Source organism: Chelonia mydas, chromosome 8 (genome assembly GCF_015237465.2).
Source record: "Chelonia mydas isolate rCheMyd1 chromosome 8, rCheMyd1.pri.v2, whole genome shotgun sequence".
NCBI lineage: Eukaryota > Metazoa > Chordata > Testudines > Cheloniidae > Chelonia > Chelonia mydas.
In genome coordinates, this window is record NC_057854.1 from 91,955,358 (window position 1) to 91,977,730 (window position 22,373).

Genomic DNA, 22,373 nt, shown 5'->3' on the forward strand with positions numbered 1-22,373 from the left:
TAGAGTTCTTTGAGGGGGTCAACAAACATGTGGACAAGGGGGATCGTGTGGACATAGTGTACTGAGATTTCCAGAAAGCCTTTGGCAAAGTCCCTCACCAAAGGCTCTTACATAAATTAAGTTAAATGGGATAAGAGGGAAGATCCTTTCATGGATTGAGAACTGGGAACAAAGGGTAGGAATAAATTTTCAGATAATTTTCAGAATGGAGAGGAGTAACTAGTGGTGGTCCCCGAGGTCAGTCTTAGGACGAATCAACTTATTCATAAATGATCTGGAGATGGGGTAAACAGTGAGGTGGCAAAGTTTGCAGATGATACTAAACTGCTCAAAATAGTTAAGACCAAAGCAGACTGTGAAAAACTTCAAAAAGATCTCACAAAACTAAGTGATTGGGCAACAAAATGGCAAATGACATTTAATGTGGATAAATATAAAGTAAAGCACATTGGGAAAAAATAACCCCAACTATACGTACAATACGATGGGGGCTAATTTAGCTACAACCAATCAGGGGAAAGATCTTGGAGTCATCGTGGATAGTTCTCTGAAGACATCCATGCGGCGTGCAGCAGCGGTCAAAAAAACAAACGGGATGTTAGGAATCATTAAAAAAGGGATAGAGAATAAGACGGAGAATATCTTATTGCCCTTATATAAATCAATGGTACGCCCACATCTTGAATACTGCATACAGATGTGGTCCCCTCATCGCAAACAAGATATACTGGCATTAGAAAAGGTTCAGAAAAGGGCAACTAAAATGATTAAGGGTTTGGAAGGGGTGCCATATCAGGAGAGATTAAAGAGGGTAGGACTTTTCAGCTTGGAAAAGAGGAGACTAAGGGGGGATATGATAGAGGTATATAAAATCATGAGTGGTGTGGAGAAAGTGAATAAGAAAAAGTTATTTACTTGTTCCCATAATATAAGAACTAGGGGCCAACAAATGAAATTAGTGGGTAGCAGGTTTAAAACAAATAAAAGGAAGTTCTTCACTCAGCGGACAGTCAACCTGTGGAACTCCTTACCTGAGGAGGTTGTGAAGACTAGGACTATAACAGGGTTTAAAAGAGAACTGGATAAATTCATGGAGGTTAAATCCATTAATGGCTATTAGCCAGGATGGGTAAGGAATGGTGTTCCTAGCATCCGTTTGTCAGAGGGTGGAGATGGATGGCAGGAGAGAGATCACTAGATCATTACCTGTTAGGTTCACTCCCTCTGGGGCACCTGGCATTGGCCACTGTCAGTAGACAGGATACTGGGCTGAATGGACCTTTCGTCTGACCCAGTATGGCCATTCTTATGTTCTTATCCAAATTTAAAACTTTGGGTATTAGATGACTCCTGTGATGTCAGTGAGATTGGCTTTTCCCTGCCATTAGGTAATCCTAATATATTGTTGATTATGACGAATAAATGAATATTTTACTCACAAAGTTACTCACCCTACGTGACTGACTGGTTAAATAGAATTTTATGAGGCTGCTTTACCATACCAATTTTATGCTTCAGTACAACATCATCTTTCTTATGCCTGAGTAATGCTTGAAACTTCAGAAGGCCATTGTTGTGCATCTGCAGATCTTTCCTCCATATAGACAGCTGGGATTGAGTGACCTGCGAGGTAGCTTTTCAGCACATTCATTTGACTTGTAAAAAGCTCTCGTTCTCCATGGAGTCCTTCAGGGCTGTAAGCCATCCGTTTTCTTATGTGTGACCTGTGTGATTTCATGTGTCTTGTGTGAGAGCAGACTCTTAGGAAAAGTAGCAGGCCAATGGGTGGCTTGCTGTGGATCTTCATGGGTTTTTGCTTATGCATTTGGGTCCCTTCCATCCTTGACTGTGGGATTAAATTTTAATAAACCATAATATTAAAACTGACTGATCTATACAACTAATTAAAATGAGGCAGGTAAGAAAAATGCATCTGTCTCTGAAGCTGATTCCTAGGGAAAAAAAAATCTTCCAATCAAATAGCATGTGGAGAAGATTCAGAATGAAATCTTCCTTGGGTGGTAGAGCATGGCGCTATTTCAGGATTACCTGACACTTTTTCCTGTGGTCTTTTCTCCACTTGAAGCTTCTCTAGCATCAGGCTCTGAACAGTTGTAATCAGAAAATGCATAATTTAATAGAGGGTTGTCCCTTGCAGAAAAAAAAATAGTATAATAATCCTGTAATTAGAGGCTGTATCTTAATACATGCACATAAGGGGTCTGGATTAAGGTTGCACAGGCAAGTTTGAAAAAGTTTTTTATTACTTGTTTTTATGTTAAAGGCCAAATTCTGCTTTCTGATAAGTACACCCTATTCCCACTGATTTCCGTTGCAGACCTGAAGAAAGACCTGCCCCTCACACATGGTTGATGGCCTGCGTGGAGAGTACTGAGATTGGAGTGTGTGGACTCCCTCTGTAGGGACCTGAGCACAGGGTGGATTGTATCTCGGGTGCTACTCCCCCTTCTGCGTGGTTACAGGTGAGTTCTGTGTGCACTGTATGAAAACAGATGAAAAAGAGCACCATCTATAGGGGCACAATTCTAAGTCTTTTCAAAATCCTGAACTGATTTGTTATTTCATACTTCCTGGATACAGTTTTCAAAAATGGCCATGTAGCTTAGGAGTCTAAGTCCCGATGACTTTCAGTGGGACTTCGGCCCCTACGGTACATCTGTATTGCCAAACAAACAAACAAAAAAATCCACTGCGTCAGCAAGTCTCAGAGCCTGAGTCAGCTGACTTGGGCTCGCTGGGCTTATGCTACAAGGCAAAAAAAAATAGGAGTAAAGACGTTCAGGCTGAGGCTGGAGCCCAGGCTCGGAAACTCAGTGATGAGGGGAGCGTGTCAGAGTTCGGGCTGTAGCCCACATGGGAATATGTGGCTCTTTTGAGCCCTGTGGTGCCAGCTTGAGTCAATTGAACTGGGCTCTGAGACCTGCTGCCCCAGGGTTTGTTTTTTTTTCCCCCTGCAGTGTAGACATGCCCTATGATTCCCAGTGTCTTAGAATGGCTTGTTTGTGTCATTTTCCTTATAGTTAGGGCCCTGCCAAATTCACGGCCATGAAAAATGCATCGCGGACCGTGAAATCTGGTCTCCCCCTGTGAAATCTGGACTTTTTTGTGCTTTTACCCTACTCTATACAGATTTCATGGAGACCAGCGTTTCTCAAATTTGGGGTCCTCACCCAAAAGGAAGTAGCAGGGGGGTTGCAAGGTTATTTTAGGGGGTTGCGGTATTGCTGCCCTTAATTCTGCACTGCTGCCTTCAGAGCTGGGTGGCTGGAGAGTGGCGGCTTTTGGCTGAGAGCCCAGCTCTGCAGGCAGCAGTGGAGAATTAAGGGTGGCAATACCATACCAGGCCATCCTTACTTCTGCGCTGCTGCTGGCGGTGGCTCTGCCTTCAGAGCTGGGATCCCGGCCGGCAGCTGCCGCTCTCCAGCTGCCCGGCTCTGAAGGCAGCGCCGCCGCCAGCAGCAGCACAGAAGTAATGGTAGCAGTACTGCAACCCTCCCCTACAATAGCATTGCAATCCCCCCCCACCACTCCTTTTTGGGTCAGGACCCCTACAATTACAGCACTGTGAAATTTCAGATTTAAATAGCTGAAATCATGAAATCTGCCCTTTTAAAAATCCTATGACCGTGAAATTGACCAAAATGGACCGTGAATTTGGTAGGGCCCTAATTACAGTTTTTGTGAGGGTCTTTCTTTTCTTTTTCTTTTTTCTTTTCCCCCCTTTCCCTTCTCTTCTCACAAAAACAATACCTTCAAGTAATGAGCAATCTGAGGTAATTCAAGGCTGATTTTAGATCAGAGTGGTAAGTTTTACTCTTGATATACATACTGTGACAGGGTCGAGCCAGATGGCTATAGGAGAGTAATAGAAGACAGATATATTAGCCCCAGGCTAAGTAGGTCCCTTTTCCCTGGGTAAGGTAACAGGGAAGGTGCCAGAACAATCAGGAACCTTCTGGAGACAATTAAGACAGGCTGATTAGAACACCTGCAGCCAATCAAGAAGGTGCTAGAATCAAGTAAGGCAGGCTAATCAGGGCACCTGGGTTTTAAAAAGGAGCTCACTTCAGTTTGTGGTATGCGTGTGAGGAGCTGGGAGCAAGAGGCGCTAGGAGCTGAGAGTGAGAACGCGGACTGTTGGAGGACTGAGGTGTACAAGCATTATCAGACACCAGGAGGAAGGTCCTGTGGTGAGGATAAAGAAGGTGTTGGGAGGAGGCCATGGGGAAGTAGCCCAGGGAGTTGTAGCTGTCGCACAGCTGTTCAAGGAGGCACTCTAGACAGCTGCATTCCACAGGGCCCTGGGCTGAAACCTGGAGTAGAGGGCAGGCCTGGGTTCCCCCCAAATCCTCCCAACTCCTGGTCAGACACAGGAGGAGTCGACCTGGACTGTAGGTTCAGAAAAACGGCCAAGCTGAGGGCTGCCGTGAAGCTCTAAGCGGAGCAAATCCGCCAATAAGCGCAAGACCCACCCAAGGTAGAGCAGGAACTTTGTCACAATACATACACACAGTTTCACTGAACTTTCATGGGAGCTAAACATACATGCGTACACATGCACACTGAGAACACAAGGCCTCAGACCTATGCAATTATGCAGCCGCCTATACTGCTGTATAATTTCCCTGTTTTTCAGATACAGCACAACTCCACCATTTTGCTGTCATAGTTTCTCCTTTTGCCATTCTGCATGCTTTTGTGGGGATCAATAGCTCCACAGAGCAGAAAGCCATGGGAGGCTGCGTGGTTCAGGGATTCTGTGTTCCTGAGTCGTACGGTCAATGGCTTAAGCAACTGAGGAGTATGCAAGGAGGATAGGGAGATTTCTCATTAGAAGGTACCTGCTTAGGACTCTGTTGGGTGGGCCTTTGCTCCAGGGGGTAGAAGTGGTAGAAAATCCTGTGGGTGACTTAGACTGGAAAAAAGGGTGCAGTGGATCAGGGAGCCAGTGAGGAGCAGAAGGGTCTGAGGGAGGCATTATATCAGCTTTTCAGCAAGGAGCCATTATAATGAAGATGAGGTGGTCTTCTTCATATAAAAAGAACCTGATCCAGAGATCACTGATATCAATGTATATACTCTCAGTGATTTTGCAGGGCTCTGGAACACGTCTGAAGCACACTGAAGGCAGTGGGGACAGAATTTCACCCGTACAGTTTTCTCTAGAGTCAGGGCTCAGTGATGTGTAGAGGATTTGAGATGAGATGGGGGAGACACGAAGACTAATCCAGCCTGACAGGTGGGAGCTCTTGTTAAAACTGGATTGGTTTCCACACCAAGAACTTTAAGTGAATAAAGGCCATGGGGCTTTGCCAGCCATGCATGTGGCTAGAATGCTTAGGCAACAACGGGATGAGATAAAGCTGGAATGTCAGACTTAATTTCCTTGCTTTTGTTGTTTGTGTCAAAATCTTAATGTTACTTAAATATCTATCGTGCAGTAATTTAAACATGATTTACCACAGGTTTTCATAGCAAGTGGTGCATTATTAATGAGAACATAATGGGAATAGCTTCTGCTATTTACCAGCCATATCAGGTGTTGTCCTCAATTCTCAGAATTAATGGCATATAAAAGAGACTTCCATCCTTTTCTCTCATGATCCTCCAGACTGTAAGACCTTTTTAACTCATAGGCTTTGTTTAAGTATGAACTACATTCCACAAGAAAGACAGATTGGGGAGGGTGGATACAATTAAATAAAAAATAGTTCTGTTATTTATCAAACATTGTTAGAAACTGTGATGTGCAACCACAAAGCCAGATGAGTAGGGAGTTACCTTTTGCAGGGAGCAAGGGGTCGGGGTGCTAGGGCTGTGACAGAAATCTGTGCTTTGGAGTAGCTAAGTTACAAAGAATGTTTGTAGTTCTTATAATTACATGTACGAGTTTTGTGGTGTCCTTAGGTTGTTCTTTAGGTCCTATAGAACATTACAGAATATTCTTACCTGGAGAGGTCTGGAGTAAGTCTAGAAAAATCTTTCCAGATCTTTATTAATTCCTCATATACATTCAGATTGTACTATCAATGCAGTAGTTAAATCACCCCCCTCTTCTCCAACCATTCTTTTGTATATTTTTAGGGAGTTGATGATTATGTTCTGGAAATATCTTGGTCTTGTTACTGGTTTAGACTTAACAGTTTAGACAGATGTATTCTGCTTGTTCCAGGGAATAAGACAGAAAAATGCATTTCTACCATTCTAGTTAATAGATCAGGGAAGTAATTTGCAGATGTGGTAACAATGGGTCTTATATAATAGAACAAACTGCATAGGTAATTCATGAGGAAGATAAACCTGTATTGTTAAGATTTTCACATTTTACTCTTATTTGTAAGCTGTATATTGCTCTCCTGTGCTTTCCACCATTAAGTACTAATGGTATTGCATTAGTAAAAAGCACCAGTATCTTGATTGGCTCTGCAAAGATGTACACAGAGGCAAATAACCTATTTTAGGGTGTTATGGTGAACTGTGTTATTTGTTTATAACTATTAACTTAGCTTATCACTCTGGGTGCTACATATCATTAAAATTTAACCACCGCTCTGCATCACTGGGGTTATGGAGGCTGGACTGAGGGAGAAAAGGGAAAGAGCAAAATGACTGCCAGTTAGGTACTTAAATCAGGCAACATACTGATTTATTTGTTTGAAGGAACATAAGGGGACAGGAACATAAGGTGAAATGAGGGTAGCTGTTTTTGTAACTAAGATGCACAGATCAGTCATTAGCTGTAAAGGTCATAGATGCAAATCAAAATAGTTTTTGAGAATGCTAGCATACTCGAAAATGACTTACTATCCACAATGTATATAGTCATTCTGAAACTTACATGATATCAGGGTTCTGTTAAGGTTACACAAAGAATAAGGGGAGAATCATTTTTGTTAAAACACTTTGACTGCAAAAGAACTGCATATGAAGTATACAGAAATTCAGAGGAAGGGCATTGCAAGTTCTTTATCAGCAGCAGGTTGTCTTGTACTTGTAGCTTGAAATATTTTAATCATAAACAGGACCCTTATATGTTGCTTTCTCGTACATGTAAATTGTAATGTTGACTGCCAGACAAATGTGTCACAGTCTTACCTACAGGCCAGAACAGGAGGCCTGAGTCTCTTTGTATTTAGTGTATTTGGAAATGCTAATGGTGTGGTTCTTAGCTAAAGTACAAATCCTAGAGAAACCACTGACAGTTTTATATGACCACTTCATAAGTATTTATTTGCATGCCTGATATTTATTTGTGATATTTTTTTTTGTGGGGGCGGGGAGGTCAGACAGTAAATACTGGTTTTCACTGCCAACATCAGGAGATTTCACAAGGGAGAAAACTGCATTTCTCCTAACTTTTTTGAGGGTTAACTTTGTCCATTTAGTAACTATAGCCACATTTTTTGGTCTTTATCAGTTTTTCACCTGTGGAAACTGCCTCTCCTCCCCCCCACGCACTGAAAACAGTGAACACTGATGATTATGTGATATTTGTATGAAACTTTAACTTCATATGCAGTTTCTCCAGTGGTGAGATTTATTTATTTTCACAATCCTAAATGGCTCCTGAGCGCCTAAAAGTGGTGTGAAGTCTTCAGGAAGCAAACAGATTAGGCCCTTCTGGTATTTTAAACCTCCAGAGGACACTGAAAATCTTTGCTCAACAGTGGTCACCATTTTTGAAGAGTGATGCAATCTGTTTATCAGAATTGGTTTACTTGGGCAAGCCTACTAAGGTCTGGCCTATTTTATGTTCTTGTTACTTCAGGATTGAAGTTGTTACAATAGTTTCACAAGTTGTATACAATTAAACACAGCTGGAATGCAGCCACCTATGAAAAACAGAAATACATTAGAGGATCTTTCCATAAAATACATTGATTGGAGTGGGGTCTTTTTCAGTGTCTCACAGATGACTTCTTGCCTCACAGGGTCCAATCTAGAGCTCAGACAAGGGGAATATTCTTCTCTCAAATTTAGGATAATAGAGGCACACACAGGTGAATACAAATTCGTATTTATTTTGATGAGCATCCGGGTTGCTGAGACCTGTCCCTCTCCTACTTTTCAGCTGTGCAAGCGCGTGCTCTCTCCCAGACCAAGAGGCAGCAGGAACAGTGGCAGGGTGTGTGGTCACACACTAGTGATCATGAGGGAAGTGGGGGAGGGAGGAAGAGAGGGAAGAAATGCTGGACATGTAGCTGGGGATAACAGGGAATACGAAGCTCATTTCAAAGAGCTCTTTTCCTGGTCTCCTTTCTTCTGGACTGCCCCACAACTCCCCAACACAGAGAGTTGTTTTAAAACATGTTAGTGTATTGTGTTACTTGGCCCACTCTGGCAAGCCAGCCTGTCTTCTGTGTCGGTGGAACTGCTGCTGGGTTAGTTTCAGTGACCTTACTGGGCTTGGCCATAGATATTTTATGCTGAATCAGCTCATTGTAGATATTCATGTGTGTTTATTAGATGACATTTAACTAGCTAAATAAAATATACATTAGCAGTTATTTATCTAGCTGTTTAAATAGCCCATAATAAATGTACATGGGTATCTACAGTGGCCTACAATGATTTCTTTCTATGGCTTACTCGTGGGGGGGTGGCAAGGGCAGGGGGAGGGGAATGTGGGAGTGAGGGGAGGGGGATGGAGAAGAAAAGGGGTTAGGGGAATCGCGGGATAAAGAGGAGCCGAGCATGCGGCATCCCCTCAGTAGCAGCATGGGCTTCCCCATTAAGCAGGCCCATTGAACCTTCACCTGACAAGCCCTACCCCCCCTACACCTGGACCCCTTTGCTGAGCCCCCACACCCAGACCCCCACCCCATCAAGCCCCACTCCCCCAGCATCTGGGCCCCCTGCCAAGCCCCATCTCCCCACATCCAGACCTCCCTGCTGAGCCCCAACCACCTTCACCTGGATCCCCTGCAGAGTCCCATTGCCCACACCTGGAACCCCCCAACGAGCCCCTGTGCATCCAGATCTCACACTGAGCCACCCGCACCCAGATTGCCCCACACATAAACCTCTCACCCCACACCTAGATCCCCTCACACTAAGCCCCTACACACTTGGATCCTGCCTACCCACACCTGGTGTGCCTGGCACAGAGAGGCAAGGCCCTGGGGTGTTTCTGGGGCAGGCCCAGCCCTTGCACTGTGTCAGGGTCAGGTGCAGCTTCACTGCCGAGTCCCTGTCCTGGGGGAGGTGGGGCCTTCAGGGTGATCTCCCATCTCAATGCAGCCAGTGGCCTGTGCTCCCAACTGCCATGCTGGAGCCATGTTTATTTATTCACAAATAAAATTTGCAGGATTTTGCAATATGGTGTCCATAATTTTTATATTTTTGGCGCAGAATTCCCTCAGGAGTAATGGCTAAAAATGAACCTCTAAGTGTTTTACATGTGACCTGTACTGGAACCTATGTTAAAATGTGTTGAAGTCCAAACCTCCTCTTTCGTGGCAGTTCACACTCATACATTTTTAATGCTATCTTCCCTGAATAAATAGCTGAATATGCAGCCGCTCACTGGGTGAAATGATCTGCAGCAGTTGGCAAATGCTGAGAGATGTGAATGCCAAGGGAAAAGTAAAAATAGGTCCCTAGAAGATTACGAGTAAGGATTACCAAAAAGAGAGGACTTGTTGTATCTATAGTGTGTTTTCTCTATAAGTGTTGTTTTACAATGAATGGAAATAGAGATTCAATTTTTAGGCCATTTTCCATTTTTTTATCATATCTGGAATGGAGATTAGATTTGGGATTTGTAGGATGAAATCAGGTTGAAATGATTCTTAACAATGTCTTGAACATGTCTGCAAGGTTTTAGTCGCGGGTGTTAGAATGCAGATGTGTCGCAAACAAACATTTATTTATTTATTTGTTTGTATTTTTGTAGCACCTAGGAGCCCCAGTCATGGATCAGAACTACATTGTGCTAGGTGCCATACAAAGACGGAACAAAAATCCTTGCCCAAAGAGCTTAAAATCTCAAATAAGATAAGAGACAACAGATGGATACAGACAGATGGGGGAGAAGAAGGAAACAATGAGACAGTATTGGTCAGTATGCTAGGCAGTAGTCTCGGCACACCTGTGGCTTAACCACTGTCATGTTTTTGTAGGCATTATGGCAAAGGAAAGGTTTGAGGAGGGATTTGAAGGATGATAATGAAGTAGCTTTGTGGATGCTTATAAGGTGTGAGGGACAGCAAGAGAGAAAGCACAAAGGTGCGTTCTCAAGTATTTCACAGGTGAGCTGGCATCATTGGCCAGTGGGAGGTGAGAATCGACATTTCAATAGTGAATGATAGGTATAGGGTTGGCATAGGCCATGAAAGGCCTTGAAAGTGAAGACAAGCATTTTATGCTTGATCCAGTAGAGAAGGAAGGGCAGTGGAGGGATTCAAAGAGAGGGAGTGAGATAATCAAAGCAACTGGCTAAGACAGTGTTTTTTTGCAGTATCATTCTGAATGGATATGGGTGTGGAAAGATTGCAGTTGTCAAGGCCAGAGGATGTTGCAATACTCGAGATGTGAGATGAGAGCCTGGATGAGAGTTTTAGAAGTGAGGATGGATAGGAAAGGCTGTATTTTAGAGATGTTGTGCAAAAATAATCTGTAAGATTTAGACAGGCTGCATGTGAGTACCTAGAGAGAAGACCAAGACAAAGATACACTCGGGTTATGGGCCTGAGTTGCAGGCAGGATGGTGGGGTTGTCCACAGTGATCAAGAAAAGAGGTGGCAGGGAAAGGCTTAGGGTAAAGATTAGGAGCTCTATTTTAGCCATATTGAGCTTGAGCTGGTGGCTAGACATCCACGGAGAGATGTCAGACAGGCTGACCTTTTAGCTGATGTAAACAGTTCTTCTTTCTAGGTGTCCAGCATATCCTACTATAGCTGTGTTTCCCCCCACCCTCCCTTCTAAGACCTCAGTCCTGTAATGAGCTCTGTGAGGTTGGATCTCCTATGCCCAACTAGAGCTTCCTGTTTCGGTTACAGCGGGATTCAGTGTGGGCAAAAGAGATTGCCCACATTGAGTCATTGCAGGACCAAGGCCAGATAATTTGCAGTATCTGTTGATTTCTTCCTCAATGGAAAAACAATTAAGACATTATAGTTTTAACATGATAACCAGTAAAAAAAATGATTTAGAAGTTAGCACATAAAAAGCTTTTAATGATTAATAATTCTGAAACATCTACCTATAAAAATCTATGCTTTCACAAATTACTGTTTCGTAAGAAATTAACACAGTCAAGAGTCAAACCAAGACACAGACATGCCCAAGTAATAATTTAAAGAGTATCTGCTGACTGCAAGCTGAAATAAAAATATGACCAAAAACATATTTGTTGGGGTTTGGAGACAAGCAGCAATCATATCCAAGTGGGAAAGTTTCTCCTTAATTCATATGCTTAACACCTATAGATCTCAAAGGAATTCCTGTACGTTGACCAAGAGGGAAAATAGACTCTTCAGTGTTTTAATTCATGTGCATCAGTTTGCTGTATGAATACTGTTGCAATATTTTTAAATTAGATGTTGTGTAGAAAAATGATTTTTTGCCTCCATTTTAAGATTAAATGATTCCAGTTAGCTATTTGAAATAAACGGCTTTATTTTATTAATTGTTTGTAACTTTAAAAAAATGCCTAGTATCTTTTCATGTTTCCAAATGAGGGCAAGACCTTAAAAGCATTAATTATATACATGCATAAAGTGTTTTTAATATATGTTACTTGTGATTTAATGTGAAAATTTCAGCTTAAAACTTAATGCTTTATTTGCATGCATTAGTAAATGGCTGATCTTTGGTTATCTCCCTACCTATTTAGATTTTTAGACACTGACTCTGCAGTGAGATCCACTCAGACAGATCCTTATACTACATGGCACCCTGCTGAAGTCAGAAGGCCTCCATGGGCACACAAGCATCAATCAGCCCAAATCTTAGTGCAGGGTTATGGTCTTCTCTTGTTGTCCATCATCACAGTACTGGAATGCCTCACAGATTAATGAATTCATTCTTACAACTCTTGTGTGCAGTAGGGAGATATTCCATTTTACAGATGGAGAACTGAGGCACCAAGAGATTAAATGATTTGCCCAAGGTCATAGAGAGAGCTGGAAATTGAATCCAGACCTTCTAAATCACACAATCATCCTTCTCTTCTCTAAATGGAACATAGTTTGCATTAGTATTCCAAGTACTGACTCAAAATTAGACCCTACCAGTGGTTACTGTGAATTTATATACCCACACTCTGAGTCAGCATGGCAACCCTTTTTTTATTTTGAGAAGTATGGCTTTGGTCTGACTACATTGGATACTGAAAGCAGTTTTGTGTAGTTAGGCTATGAGTGTGCTTTCTTTGTGAAGAACTCTGTCCTTGCATTTCTCAGAGTTGCATAGAGCATGTAAACAAGTTCTGAATAAGGATTTCTGTTAGATTGTATTCTTCTTGATATCCCCCAACGGCAGCGAGATCAAACATTCTGAGGTACTTTCAACGTAGCTGTCTAGAAACATGACTGCAGCAGAAGGATGTGTGTGGAGGGAGAAGCATGCATTTTGCTTTATTTCAGCTGAAATGCTGTACTATGTATAGAGCATCTTATTTCAGTGTTGTGTATGCAAACAGGAAATGATAGTTACGCTGCCCTCAAATGTCTTTTACTCTCTTCTCCCTAAAGATTCAAATATACATGCTTTTAACTGTAAGGCAGCAAGATCTGATACATTTTTTGTGTGTGCCCTAGAACTTGTTATGCTAATAGCAGAAGGGACTGATGAAGGAACATGCCTATAAAAATGTTCTTTCCTTGGTAGCATGATGAATTGTGGAAGCCCTGATTGAAAATTCTAATCACAGCCTTGCAGTCCTTCAGATCACAACCGTTGACAGTTGATTCACTTCTTTTCATGCCTGCTGCCTCTCACTGCTTATGGTGCCTCTTATGCATGAGTCTATCATTAGCACACAAAGCATGATGGATTGGTTGGGGTACCTCTATCCTTAGAACCTGGGAAATGCTTCTTTTTCAGAATCACAGTGCCTGGGTGTGACATCGTCATGAATGAGAGAAGAAAGTAATACAGTATTGGATGTGCCTGTTTGCTGCCACTGTTTAGAGAGAAAATGATGCATTATGGGGAATGTAAGTATATGGCCTGTTTTTCCCTCACTAGCAAGTGATGCAGAAAATCACTGATCACAATCAATGCATAACCTGAGTCTGGCCAATGCATGAAGGATGTAATGCCCTTTCAAAATCAGAAAAGTCAACCATTTTCTAAAATTGCATCTAAAAATTAACCAGTGTAGGAAGTCTTTTGACTTTCAGCTTGAGCTAAGGATCAAAAGGATTAAAGCTAATTGATTTTGATCTCAGATGTGGATTCTCATCACTCCTAAAACTGTACTTCTCTTTCCTTAGACAAGAAACTCCAGACATTAAACTGGTAAATGATTTTATTTGTCTGCCTGGCTTCTAGTTGGCATTTAATGTTTCAGGGAACAAATCAGTAAAGTTTTGGGTCTGGTGAAGAATAGATGGGACCAATTTTCAAATGTGGAATCAAAACAAAGTGAAAAAATATGCCCTCTTCAGATAAAAGGCATAGCTCTGCATCATGTGGTCTCATAATAAATGAATTCTCACCACAGAGTTGACCAGAGATTTGCAGGAACGTATTTTCAAATTTATGATGATTCATTTTTAAGATGAACCACAATAAGAAAAGTTTATTAGCGACAGAGAGAGGAAGCAGTTTCTTGGCACAGAAGACAAACAGATAATGTGAAGGGAGCCTTTGCTTTTACACTGTGGTCTCTAAAATCTGTGCAGTGAGCAAATTGATATTCGTAAAAGGTGTTGCTGCAGCGGGTAATAACAAACCACGCAAGTAGAACATCGAGTAGGAGTTGGCAGGATTTGCACTGCTGCTTTTTATGGGTTGTCTAAGAAGGGCTGATGCTCTCGCTGGCACTGTGAGGAGGAGCACCGAGCGGAGTTGAAGGTTTTCTCCCAAGACTGGTAATTTTTACAGAGCACTGAAATAAACCAGTGCTGCGGCTAGCGTACACACAGAAGTAGTGCTGTATTTCAGGGAAAGAAAAATAAACTTTTCCGAAGCTCAGCCTATTCTTCTATCTTTACCACTTAACGTGTTGAGTTTTATTTTGAATTGTATTGTTCCAGAATAAAACTGAGAAGAAATGCTGCCTAGGATGAAATTCGGAGAACAGCAGCTAGTTTAGTCAAACACTAGAACTTTAGATGGTGTTTTGGTAGAAGCATGACTTGCTACTATGTTTTATTTAGCCAGAGATCAAGCATACACATCAAATGCATAACTTTTTTTTTAGCACTTGAGTTACTTGCTTCGTATCTTTCTATTTCACTGTGTTGGCGTGGATGTCCTGGTAATCAACAGGCGCAGAATAGCTTTATGCACACATTAGAGCTATGTAATTGCGGACAAACATGATTTAACTGAGTGAATGAAGGAATTCTACACAACAGGACAGATCTTCCTCTGGTGTAAATCACAATAGCTCCACTGAAGTCAGTGGAGCTGTGCCAGTTTATGTACTCCAGCTAAAGATCCAGCCCCTTTTCCAGTTGGCATAAAGGGGCTTTTTGAGTTGCACTTGATTCAGTGGGAATTGCAGGCTTCTCTGTTCACTCTCCTCTTCAGGCTGTGAGCTTATAAGTGAGCTTCCCTTATCTTTGCTGAAGATCCTCGTTGATGTATCTAATTGTGGGTGTGAGGGTAAGTCTGACTATTAACAGTAATAACAGTTATTATTTGTATCTGGTATCGCCTGTGGATTTAAGTCATGGATCAGGACCCCTTTCTGGTTGAATCTGCACAAATACACTACAAAGAGATAGTCCCTGCCCCAAAGACCTTACAGTCTAAGATGAGAGACAATAGGTGGACGCAACAGATGAGGAGAACACGGAAATGATGAGACTACGTAAAACAAATATAGTTTATATGGTTTTGTACAATATTTATGGCTATGCACAGTACATAAATGCTTGTTCCTTCTTATCTGCCTTGTACTGGCTTTCAAATGAAAAATAGGTCATTTGGTCCTTTCTTTACCTCCAATAGCACCGACCATCTTATTCACTGTGAATAGCATTCCGCAATGAATAATCCATGGTGTGCTGATACTGTACTGTTTCAGTGGCTAATCTGAGAAGTTACATTACTAGTCAGAGAATCTTAGATAAGGGTTGGAGATGCATGTCACATTTGCAAAGTAGAGCAATATCATATACATGAGAATAATTTTCCAGGCTCATTTTTCCAGTAATGAGATTGAAGATAAGTTATTGAGGCTCTGGAGTTTCAACACACCTTAGATTATTCTTCAGATAATGCTGTCCACCACTAGTAAAATGGCTGGTGCTATTGCAAGTAAGTGTTGGTCTTCATAATAACATCAGAAAGGCAACACATACAATTTCATTTGAGAGAGAAATGTTAAAGCATACACTTTTGGTGCACTGTAAGGAAACACGCAGATTGATAACAGCCCTAACAACTTCCCTAGATAGACTGAGGGCTTGTCTTCACTGCTGCAATTGATGCATCGGGTGTTGATTTAGCAGGTCTTACTAGACCTGTTAAATCAATGGCAGAGCACTCTCTGGTCAACTCCGGTATTCCACCTCCCCGAAAAGAGTAAGGTAAGTCAACCGTAGAGCGTCTCCTATCGATGCAGCGCAGTGAAGACACTATGTTAAGTCAACCTGAGCTACGTCGACTCCAGCTACGTTATTCACATAGCTGGAGTAGTGTAACTTAGGTCGACTTATGCTGGTAGTGAAGACAAGCCCTTAGAATAAAAATAGCTATTTTAATCATCATATTGAAATGTAATTATTTAGTATTGGGAATGTTTTAGATTGGGTGAATTAAAGATAAATAAATTACTTTCCATATTTCGGAGCCCTAAGGGCCTTCTTCCAACTAATGTAATGTCTACACATTTTTTTAAAAATGCACATATTTGCAGCTGTGGGTGTTATCCCTAATGAGAGAGTGTGATACCCAGGTGGGGTGCTTGTTTAGAGTATGGATTTCTTCAAGGACACAGTGAACATTTTTGAGAGAAGTCTCTTCGATCGTATTGAAACACCCTTTTATCAATACATGGATAATTTAAGTATATAGCAGAAATCAGAATTAGTTATTACCTCAAAATACACATGATCATTTAAGAATACAGCACTAAAGCGTGCAGTACAGCAGATTGTGTAATTGTGTACATACCATACACTGTGTAGCTCATATGTATTGTATCAAAACCCCAACTGTGCAGGTTGAGATTTTTAAAGCCATGCAAGCGATTTAGCCCTGCATTTAGCCCAGTGAATTTTAATGGAAGATGTGTGGCTAACTCCTCTACACTACTTTGAAAGTCTCAAACACAGTACCTCAATAAATATATGTTGAAGAGTATGTACTGTATGCTATTGAATAAATGGGTGTCATTTAGGAGCATAGGTACAGCATATATTTAAAACACATCCAATACTGCATATTGAAATTCAGAACCTCTTCCTTATATGATGACTTGCAGGAACCTGTCTGTCTAGGTAAGTGGGTGGGTCATTTATTTGAGTATCAGTCCTATGGATGCTTCACTGTAGGTGTGCTTGCGCTGCTGATTGGAGAACTTTGGTAGCAGTGGCCATTTGGCCCACCATGCACTGTCTGCCCTTGTACCCCATCATGAGGCTAATCAGCACGCGCAGGCTAACCCTCCCCAGTTCCTTCTAAACTGCTCCTGGCTGGAGATGGAGCCATTAGCAGTCCGTTTGCAATGGTTTGTTTTTCTCTTTTTTTTTTTTTTTTTAGCATTTTTAGTAGCTAGTTAGCCCCTTCAGACTGAGTTGTAGTTTTTTTCTTATTTTCTCTTCAAAAAACCAAAAGCCCTTTTATTTTCCCCCTTTTGTTGGGGACCCCTTCCCCCAGTGGGGTATGCCCGGCTCACTGGGCATCAAGAAGTGCCTCACTTGTAAGGAGTCCATCCCTGTAGCAGATAAACACTCCCACTGCATTCATTGCCTTGGGGGAGGCCATGTTCTGCAGAAGTGTGGTCTCTTTCAGCAACTTAAACCCAGGTCTCGAAAGGACAGGAAATTGAGGCAGAAGATCATCCTGATGGATGCAGCCCTTCAGCTTTCCCTGGATCCGTGCCAAGACTCACCCAGGAAGCACGAATCTTTCCAACAGCCATCAACATCCAGGGACTATGAGTCGAAGAAATAAGCTGCAGACCCCTCTTGTAAGACATCTGAAAAGAGAGCCGTGAGCCCCCAGAGTGAGCACTGAGCTAGCTGTAAAAGATCACTGGCACACTTGGTATCATCCATACCCTTGATAGCGAGACAGTCCAAGCACAGTACCATAGCTTATGAGGATCTGGAGCAGCACATACCGTTGAGGCACCCAAAGACCTGATGGGCACAGGCACTGAGCCAGTGGTACCAGTGAACAAAAACAGGAGCAGGGAGCACAGTGTTAAGAAGATGCTGCTGGTACACGTTGTACCTTGGGTACCGTCAACTGTGACCCATCCAGCCCCAGAGTGTTGGGTGCGGGTGAAATCCCTGACTCCCTCTATATCGCCAGCGGATTGGTCGGCACCACAGGAGTTCCAGTACTTGAGAGAGCTCAGGGTATCTGATATACAAGAGTCTCCCCTTTGGTACCAAGTCTTCTCCAAACATGGGAAACTTCTTCAGTACCCTGCCATGTCTCTCCACTTTCTAGTGGTGACTCAGACAGTGAGAGAGAGAACGTCATCTCTTACCACTCCTCCCATGCTCCCTCCCGTTATCAACGGGCTCCACATACATATCCTCAACTTGTTCTGCCACCACAATGGTCTGGCCACCCATGGGCACCACCATCAGGCTCTATCCACCATCTCATTGGCCCTATTCGGATCCCTGGATGGCATATTGAACCTGCACTTGCCAGGCTTCCAGCCTGACTCACTGTGAGCCTGTGAGATGTTTTCCCTCTGCCATGGCATCCAGAGCCTCTGAAACTCCAGAGGAAATCATGGAGGAACAGGAGGGCAGAGTAGAGGAGGAAGTTACACCAAGAACTAACATATTTTCCTCCTCTTCAGATGAGGCAGTGATGCCCCCTCCCCCCTATCCTTAGCCAATGATTTCTGGCTCTTCCAGGACTTGGCAAAAAGGGTAGCAAACACACCGCAGATATTCATCACAATCTCCTCAACATCCTGCACTCTTCCTCGTGCTCCAGAATATGAGTGAGGCCCTATCAATGAGGCCCTTCTGGACCCAGCCAAGGCTATATGACAAAACCCCAGGATCTGTGACACCTATGTGTAAATGGGCCAATATAAAATATTACGTCCCAGCTAAGGAGATGGAGTTCATTTTTCTCACGCTTCCCCTAATTCTGTCGGCGTAGACTCCGTAAACTCTTGGGGCCACTGGCACCAAATGAGATCCACCCCCTATGATAGGGATTGGAAACGCCTGGACCTCTTCAGGAGAAAGGCCTATTCCTCTGCCACATTGCAATTTAGAATTTCAAATTATTAAGCATTAAAGGTGAAATATGAGTGTCAATTATTCAAAGCGCAGCAGTTTTATTGAACAACTCCCAGAGTCACACTGTGACCAGTTCTGAGCTATTATCCAAGAGGGACAACTAGTAGTCAACGCAATGTTCCAATCAGCCCTTGATTCACCCAGCAGAGCAGCCTGGTCCATCTCCACTGAAGTTATGTGGTGAGCAGCATCGTTACACCTATCTGGCTTCCCTAAGAAAGTGCAAATGACTGTAGAAGACCTTCCCTTTGAAGGCACCAAGTTATTTGCTGAAAAGATTGACATGTCCCTCCATACCTTTAATGATTCCATGGCCACTCTCCACTCATTAGGGATCTATACTCCTGGACAAAAGAGAAAATGTAGTCTGCAGTTTCAATCTAAATCCCATACTTCACAATTCCCAACTCAAAGCTTCTACTAACCTCAGAGAAGGAAATCCAGGTTCTCTACACGCAAACCATCAGGCCCACAGCTTTTCCACTTCGCAACCATCAGCCTCAGACCATCAATTTTGACGTATTGGTCGAAATGACCACTCCCCTCAACCACTACACCTGACCAACCTGTCCCTCCCGTTTGGTTACCGGCTTGCCCTGTTTTGCAGCACCTGGGAACATATAATATCAGACTGAAGGGTTCTGAAAATCATTTGCAATGGGTACTCCACCCACTTTACCTCCCTCTCACCTCCACAACACCCTTCCCTGTCTCTCTTCAGGTACTGTTCTCACAAGAGTTTATGATGACAAAAAATAGATCTCCTCCTCCAGATAAGAACCATAGAACCAGTACCTCACCATCTACAAGGCAAAGGTTTTCTCTCTAACCTATTTCCTGATACCCAAGAAGAAGGGAGGTTCAGACCCATACTAGACCTCAGAGTACTCAACAAGTTTGTCAAGGTTCAAAAATTCAAGATGATCACTCTAGTGGCCATTATTCCAGCATTGGAACAGGGGGACTGGTTTTCGGCCCTCGACCTTCAGGATGTTTATTTCCATATTTCAATCCTACCGTCCCACAGACAGTTCCTCAGATTTACCCTAGGACAAGACCACTACCAGTACAGAGTACTCCCCTTCGGACAATCATCAGCTCCTAGAGTATTCTCCAAGATCCTCTCAGAAGTGGCTGCTCACCTACACTCCCAAGGGGTCATGATCTCCCCCGACCTGGATGATTATCTCCTCAGAGCCCGCTCTTTCAGTGAGGCCTGCCAGATTACCAAAACTGCAGTAGACTTGTTCACGGAACTGGATCTACAGATCAACATCCAGTAATCAACCTTCACCCTTATACAGCGCCCAGAGTTCATAGGGACCACCTCAACTCGAGACAGGCCAAAGCGCTCCTGCCTCAACACAGGTTCCTCATCTTGGCCATGCTCATAGAGAACTTACAAAAGTCCTCAAATTTCAGCCAGATACTGTCTCCAACTCCTGGGGCATATGGCGGCAGGCACAACAGTGCTACCTCATGCCAGACTTCTCATGCGGTGTCTCCAGATATGGTTAATCTCATTCTACAGACGAAACAGAGACAGATCAGACAAACCTCTGTTGCTACCCACCAGGTCAAAAACTCCCTGGACTGGTGGAAAAATGGGATCCCTTTTTCTCAAACTTCCCTGTTGTTACTTCTCATCACTGATGCATCCCTTATAGGATGGGATGCACATCTAAACGTCCTTAAAACACAAAGCAAATGGACACCCATGGATATGTCCCTCCACATCATCCTCCTGGAACTTGGGGTGGTCAGGAATGCCTGTACCCATTTCGTTCCACTGATCAAGGGAATACACACACAAGGAAGGAGCTAGGTTTACCTCCCTTTCTGCAGAAGCATTAAAATTATGGAACTGGTGCATTTTCCACACCATCATGCTATCAGCAGCCTACCTTCCTGGAGTCCAAAACCCAGTAGTCTCAGTTGCAAGTTCCCTCACAACCACAAATGGGAGATAAATCCACCAGTGCTTCACAGCCGGTTCAGGCGGTGGGGGAAACCAGCTACAGACCTGTTCTCCACTTACCTGAACAAGAAATGTCCACGCTATTGCTCCAGAACAGGGATAGGACAGCACTCTCTGGGCGACTCCCTTCTTCTTCCATGGCACAAGGACCTTCTCTGTGCCTTTCCCCTGTTTCCCCTTCTGTCAGAAGTCCTTTTAAAAATAAAAAGAGAAGAAGCTTGTCCTAGTGTTTGCTCCCACCTGGCCGAAACAGACCTGTTTCCCTTATGTGTCACAGCTGGTGCCGATATCCTTCCAACCTCCTCCATCCCAACCTGGGGGATACTCCGCCTCAAGGATTCGCTCCTTCATATTTCCAGCGGATAGCAAGCTCCTGCTTGGAGGAGGTCAGGTAGTGTTACGGCCCAGTAGAAAATCCATTACGTCTCACATACCTGCAAAAGTGGCCCAGGTTTCGGATTTGGTGCAATTCCCAACAAATCTCCCTGACGTCTGCTATTTTCCCAAGGGTCCTACACTATGTACTGACTCCCAAAAGATCAGGACTATCTCTCAGCTCACTAAGAGTTCACCTAGCTGCTATAGCAACCTTCCATTGATAAGTCATGATGATGGGCGATCACTTGTTACCCAGTATGATCATATTCCATAGGAGTTATGGGTCCTCAGGTGGCTAATAAAGCCAATCCTTTAACCACAAGTTCTATTACAATGAGGGCAGATGTTTTAAGGCTCAGCAGGAGGCTGTTGACCATGACTGGAAGCCAGTCCCTCCTTTGTCCTGCACCTCTTGTCCTCTTCAGCTTGTCGGCGAGCAAGTTCAAAGTGCAAGTGTCTCCCAAGTGTCAGTGTCAATATTACACTTTTTTAGGTTGTCCTTCAGCAAGTCCTTATAATGCTTCTGTTGTCCACCCATATTACGGTGCCCTTCCTTCAGCTAAGCGAACAGAACCTGTTTTGGGAGGTGATGGTCTGGCATCCGGACAACATGACCAATCCAGCGGAATTGCTGACGGATGATCATTGCCTCAATACTGGTGGTCTTTGCCTCTTCCAGAACACTAATATTGGTGTGCCTGTCTTCCCGTTGCATCTTCAGAATCTTACGAAGGCAGCATTGATCGTGCCTCTCAAGGACTTTCAAGTGGTGTCTATAGGTTGTCCAAGTTTCGGACCCATACAACAGTGTTGGGAGAATAACGGCTTGATAAACAAGAAGCTTGGTGTCTGTTCGAATGTCGTGATCTTCAAAAACCCTGTGCCATAAACGAGAAAGAGCTACACTGGCGCAGCTCAGGCGATGTTGAATTTCTGAATCAATATCTGCCTTGGATGAAAGATGACTTCCAAGGTAGAGGAAATGATCGACATTCTCCAGTGCCACTCCATTGATTTTTGATAGATGGGGCATGTAATACCTCATTTGGAGAGGGCTGATCGAGCACTTTAGTCTTCTTGATATTAAGAGTGAAACCAAGACGTGTAAGCATCGGCAAACACATCCAAGATAGTTTGAAGATCTTTCTCAGAGTGGGCAAAGATTGCGTTGTCATCAGCATACTGAAGTTCCACAATAGATATTGTGGAGATCTTACTCTTGGCATTCAGGAGAGCCTGAACAGCTTTCCGTCCATTCTGTAAATGACTTCAACACCAGCTGTAAACTTCCCAGCAATTAGGTAAAGAGTGACGGTAATAAAAACCGCAAACATGGTTGGAGCGTGATACAGCCCTGTTTGACTCCTGTTTGTACTTCG

At 43.2% G+C, this 22,373-nt stretch overlaps 1 protein-coding gene across 13 annotated transcripts in view; it reads left to right on the forward strand.

Moving 5' to 3' along the window:
* The window catches only part of DAB1 (DAB adaptor protein 1), a 667,553-nt gene that overhangs the window by 434,865 nt on the left and 210,315 nt on the right, over nucleotides 1–22,373 (forward strand). For 8 of the 13 annotated variants that reach the window (XM_043520669.1, XM_037907045.2, XM_043520674.1 and 5 more), the window contains exon 1: nucleotides 13,063–13,181. The gene's annotated coding sequence lies outside the window, so the exon portion shown is untranslated. Of the gene's footprint in view, nucleotides 1–2,338; nucleotides 2,484–13,062; nucleotides 13,182–22,373 lie in introns of those variants that run through there. The other 5 variants (XM_043520670.1, XM_043520671.1, XM_043520678.1 and 2 more) reach the window with 1 other exon arrangement.